This window comes from Aethalodelphis obliquidens, unplaced genomic scaffold (assembly GCF_003676395.1).
Source record: "Aethalodelphis obliquidens isolate GAN/ISIS:26980383/991018 unplaced genomic scaffold, ASM367639v1 scaffold148, whole genome shotgun sequence".
Taxonomy (NCBI): domain Eukaryota; kingdom Metazoa; phylum Chordata; class Mammalia; order Artiodactyla; family Delphinidae; genus Aethalodelphis; species Aethalodelphis obliquidens.
This window is the reverse complement of record NW_020838092.1, coordinates 186,252-192,023: the sequence shown is the minus strand read 5'-3', so window position 1 is coordinate 192,023 and position 5,772 is coordinate 186,252. Positions and strand designations below refer to the sequence as shown.

Below are 5,772 nucleotides of genomic sequence, written 5' to 3'. Positions count from 1 at the left end.
TACTGTTTTCCATAGCGGCTGTATCAATTTACATTCCCACTAACAGTGCAGGAGGGTTCCCTTTTCTCCACACCCTCTCCAGAATTTATTGTTTGTAGAGTTTTTGATGATGGCCAATCTGACTTGTGTGAGGTGATACCTCATTGTACTTTTGATTTGCATTTCACTAATGATTAGTGATGTTGAGCATCCTTTCATGTGTTTGTTGGCAATCTGTATATCTTCTTTGGAGAAATGTCTATTTATGTCTTCTGCCCATTTTTGGATTGAGTTTTTTGATATTGAGCTGCATGAGCTGCTTGTATATTTTGGAGATTAATCCTATGTCAGTTGCTTCATCTGCAAATATTTTCTCCCATTCTGAGAGTTGTCTTTTCGTCTTGTTTATGGTTTGCTTTGCTGTGCAAAAGCATTTAAGTTTCATGACGTCCCATTTGTTTATTTTTGTTTTTATTTCCATTTCTCTAGGAGATGGGTCAAAAAGGATCTTGCAGTGATTTATGTCACAGAGTGTTCTCCCTATGTTTTCCTCTTAGAGTTTTATAGTGTCTGGCCTTACATTTAGGTCTTTAATCCATTTTGAGTTTATTTTTGTGTATGGTGTTAGGGAGTGTTCTAATTTCATTCTTGTACATGTAGCTGTCCAGTTTTCCTAGCACCACTTATTGAAGAGGCTGTCTTTTCTCCATTGTGTATTCTTGCCTCCTTTATCAAAAATAAGGTGACCATATGTGTGTGGATTTATCTCTGAGATTTCTATCCTGTTCCTTTGATCTATATGTCTGTTTTTGTGCCAGTACCATACTATCTTGATTACTGTAGCTTTGTCGTATAGTCTGAAGTCAGAGAGTCTGATTCCTTGGCTCTGTTTTTCTTTCTCAAGATTGCTTTGGCTTTTCAGGGTCTTTTGTGTTTCCATACAAATTGTGAATTTTTTTGTTCTAGTTCTGTGAAAAATGCCAGTGGTAGTTTGATAGGGCTTGCATTGAATCTGTAGATTGCTTTGGGTAGTATAGTCATTTTTACAATATTGATTCTTCCAATCCAAGAACATGGTATATCTCTCCATCTGTTTATATAATCTTTAATTTCTTCCATCAGTGTCTTATAGTTTTCTGCATACAAGTCTTGTGCCTCTTTAGGAGGTTTATTCTTAGGTATTTTATTCTTTTTGTTGCAGTGGTAAATGGGAGTGTTTCCTTAATTTCTCTTTCCAATTTTTCATCATTAATGTATAGGAATGCAAGAGATTTCTGTGCATTAATTTTGTATCCTGCTACTTTACTGAATTCATTGATTAGCTCTAGTAGTTTTCTGGTAGCATCTTTAGGATTACCTATGTATAGTATCATGTCATCTGCCAACAGTGACAGTTTTACTTCTTCTTTTCCAATTTGGATTCCTTTTATTTCTTTTTCTTCTCTGATTGCAGTGGCTAGGACTTCCAAAACTGTTTTGAATAACAGTGGTGAGAGTGGGCAACCTTGTGTTGTTCCTGATCTGAGAGGGAATGTTTTCAGTTTTTCATCATTGAGAGTGATGTTGGCTGTGGGTTTGTCATATATGGCCTTTATTATGTTGAGGTAAGTTCCCTCTATGCCTACTTTCTGGAGGGTTTTTATCATAAATGGGTGTTGAATTTTGTCGAAAGTTTTTCCTGCATCTATTGAGATGATCATATGGTTTTTCTCCTTCAATGTTTTAATATGGTTTATCACATTGATTGATTTGCATATATTGAAGAATCCTTGCATTCCTGGGATAAACCCCACTTGATCATGGTGTATGATCCTTTTAATGTGCTGCTGGATTCTGTTTCCTAGTCTTTTGTTGAGGATTTTTGCATCTATGTTCATCAGTGATATTGGCCTGTAGTTTTCTTTTTTTGTGACATCTTTGTCTAGTTTTGGTATCAGGGTGATGGTGGCCTTGTAGAATGAGTTTGGGAGTGTTCCTCCCTTTGCTATATTTTGGAAGTTTGATAAGGATAGGTGTTAGCTCTTCCCTAAATGTTTGATAGAATACTTTTAATTTTTTAAGTATAGTTGATACACCATGTTGTGCTAATTTCTGCTGTACAGTGAAGTGACTCAGTTATACACATATATACATTCTCTTTTTATATTCTGTTCCATTATCCTTTATCCCAGGCGATTAGATATAGTTTCCTGTGCTATACAGTAGGACCTTGTTTTTTATCCATTCTGAATGTAATAGTTTGCATCTGCTAACCCAGAACTCCCAGTCCATCCCTCTCTCTCTCCCCCCACCCCCTTGGCAACCACAAGTGTGTTCCCTTTTACTGTGAGTCTGTTTATGTTTTGTAGATAGTTTCATTTTTGCCATATTTTACATTCCACATATAAGTGATATCACATGTTATTTGTCTTTCTCTTTCTGACTTGCTTCACTTAGCATGATAATTTCTAGTTGCATCCATGTTGCTGCAAATGGCATTATTTCCTTACTTTTTTATGACTGAGTCTTATTCCATTGTATATATGTAACACATCTTCTTTATCCATTCATCGGTCGATGGACACATAGGTTGCTTCCATGTTTTGGCTATTGTGAATAGTGCTGCTATAAACATAGGGGTGCATGTATCTTTTTGAATTATAGTTTTGTCTGGGTATATGCCCAGGAGTAGAATTGCTGGATCATATGGTAGTTTTACTTTTAGTTTTCTGAGGAACCTCCATACTGTTTTCCGTAGTAGCTACACCAACATACATTCCCACCAACAGTGTAGGAGGGTTCTTGGGGCAGCTAGTTTAAATAGAGATTATCCTGTTGTTGCAGAGATATCCACATGCAAAAGAGAATTTACTGTTTTATAATTTTAATACCAATCCAATAAGATGTATTTATTGCATATTCACAGCGTTTCATAACCTTTAGTCATCGGGAGAAAGGATAAAAATGAATATCAAAAAGGTGACTACCTGACTGTATTCTAAGGGTTTTTATATAGTGAAGTCATAGCTCATAACACATTAAGGGAATTGACACAGTTGCTTTGTAAAGTCAGACATTCTGGAATTGTTCTAGAATAAATCTTAGCTGAAAATTAACTCAAGAAATTCGGAGCGCTGACACCAGTAAGAAAGGAGAATGAGCTTTCCAGCAACATACTAGGTCAGTTGGATCTACTATAATTGTTCTTAAATGCTCACCTAGCAGTTGCTTTAGTAATATACTTCTCCAGGGGGAAAATGGCCAAGCAGGAAAACCTGAGTGTCCTCAGCTATTTCTCAGCAGTGATGTAAGTCTTTTAAATCAGGTCTGTCGAGTTTCACGTTCCTACCTCTGAAGCTGTTGCATATGGCCTAGAGAAAGGCAAGTTGAAAGGCAGCTATCAAAAGTAGGTTCAGGGGGGTGGCCACACATGTGCAGCCTGAGTCGGAGTGATTGGATGGTGCTGCCGTGACAGGAGCAGTGCAGAGTGGGGTGGCTGCTGAAGGTGCCTGACCTGTTCTGTTCTGTTCTGAGGCCAGCGGTGTGATGGAGCAGGCCAGGGACCATATACACCTGAGATAGACTGTGGAACAGCATGTACCAGAGGTAGAAGTCCCAGTCAAACATAGAAGGATAGCCTCACTGAGCAACCAAGAGTGTCACCTGTACCCGAGGCGATCTCAGCAGCAGCAGCAAGTCCCTGTGGTGGATTTCCATGCAGAATTGAGACAGGCATTCTAAGCTGAGATACCAAGAGGTGGTTAAAGCAGTATTGGAACACCCAGGTAGCTGATTTCAAGAGAAAACAAACAAAATAAAAACAGGCTCTATCTGCTGTTTGAAGCTTCTGCCCCAGCTTGCATTGTTTGGTGGAGAACCTTCGACTTACCTTAATCTGTAGCCTTCCCTTAGGTCTTAAGGATCCTGAAACTTTCCTGTGGACATTGGATTTGGTGGAGCAGCAATCATGACTGTGGGGAAGAGCAGCAAGATGCTGCAGCACATTGACTATAGGATGAGATGTGTCCTGCAAGATGATTGGATCTTCACTGGCACCTTTAAGGCTTTTGACAAGCATACGAACTTGATGCTCTGTGATTGTGATGAGTTCAGGAAGATCAAGCCAAAGAATTCCAAGCAGCCAGAGCCTGAAGAAAAGCGGGCTTTGGATCTGGTGTTGCTGTGCCAGGAGAACTTGGTTTCCATGACTGTGGAGGGACCACCCCCCAAAGATACTGGCATTGCTTGGATATCACTTGCTGGAGGTGGAGGAGGCCCTGAGGTCAGCAGAGCAGCTGGCAGAGGTGTTCCACCTGGTGTTCCAATTCCCCAGGCTCCTGCCCTGTCTGAGGGGTTGGGGGTGAGGCATCCCAACAGGTAATGACCCTACAGGGAAGAGGCACTGTAGCAGCTGCTGCAGGTGCTGCTACTGCCAGCACTGCTGGAGCCCCAGCTCAGTAACCACCAGGACAGGGGACTGTCCCCACACCTGTTGGTTGAGCAACCCTACCTCCAGGAATTATGGCTCCTGCACCTGGTATGGGACCACACATGGGCCCACCAATTAGGCTTCCCCTACTTGAGGGACTCCAATAGGCATGCCCCCTCCAGGAATGAGACCCCCTTCTCCAGGAATAAGAGGTCCACCTCCACCATGAATGTGGCCACAAGACCCTAGGATACTATTGATCCTTCTTAGTCACATTTTTCCTGCAGTGCATCTTGTGGAATGTGTGTAGTGTTTGTGAGCTTTTGTCCCCTCTGCTGCATTAATATCAGCTAATAAATGCATAGAGCAATAAAGAAAAGTGGGTTCAAAAGGAGGTAGATGAACTTCATCTAGAAATTTCAGAGATTGATTGGGGATTGAGACAACTATCAAGAGGAAAGGTGTGGACCCAAATAGAGAACCAATACTGGCAAAATTAAGGGGAAGTAGGTCAGAGGAGACAAATAATGCGAGATAACAACACATAAATAACATTTATGAACCATAGAATACATCCCAGGCACTCTTCTAATCACTTTACTTGTATTAACTCAGTGAATCCTTTCAACAACTTTATGTGATAGATACTTACATTATTCCCCAATGTCTTACCTCGTATCATCCCAAAAGGAGACCTGGGGACAAGGATTTGGATTCAATCCCAGGGCAATGATATCAGGTGCTCTGTCTTCTGTGAGAGAGTGGAGAAGTCAGTCAAGGAAGGGAGGAAAACCAAATAAGTTCTCTTAATTAGTGGTGTCTGCCATGGGCAACCAGGGCTCCAAATGCCACTGGAAATGCTGTATAGAATATGCCTCAGCATTGTGTCACTGAAGGACAGGGAAGTGTTAGATTTTATCTGTCAGCTCCTACCCTTCATTAATTGAGGATTGCTTCTGAGGCATTAATCCTAGGCACTGTCATGTTATCATATTCCAAGACATCATCAGGAAGAGAAGCAGTCTTTGGTATATAAGGAGCTGCAGATGGTGTCAGAGCAATGACAGCATCTGCTTCACTGAGTTTGCATATGAGGAACATGGGACACAAAATTAACATCATTCAGTTTGGATTTATTCTAGAAATAATGACCATTGACTGAAGCTAGGTTTCTATATTCTGCCTGTGTTTACATGGGTAACTCAGTGCAGCTAAAGCTGATGAAACAGACAAGAATAGAAAGACATCTTACACATGAAATCCATAGCTAACAGTGAGACACAGTTCATTGGTTCATTCATTTATTCAATCATTTGTACTTTCATCCAAATATTTACTAAGTGCCAGTGTTGAGTTTAGTAGTGTTTTGTGCACTGGGGATGGGG

At 40.6% G+C, this 5,772-nt stretch overlaps 2 pseudogenes; both read left to right on the top strand.

Moving 5' to 3' along the window:
• Nucleotides 1-3,504: 3,504 nt before the first annotated feature.
• Nucleotides 3,505-3,723, top strand: LOC113616532 (SNRPN upstream reading frame protein pseudogene; annotated as a pseudogene).
• Nucleotides 3,724-3,925: 202 nt separating this feature from the next.
• Nucleotides 3,926-4,616, top strand: LOC113616531 (small nuclear ribonucleoprotein-associated protein N pseudogene; annotated as a pseudogene).
• Nucleotides 4,617-5,772: the final 1,156 nt, after the last annotated feature.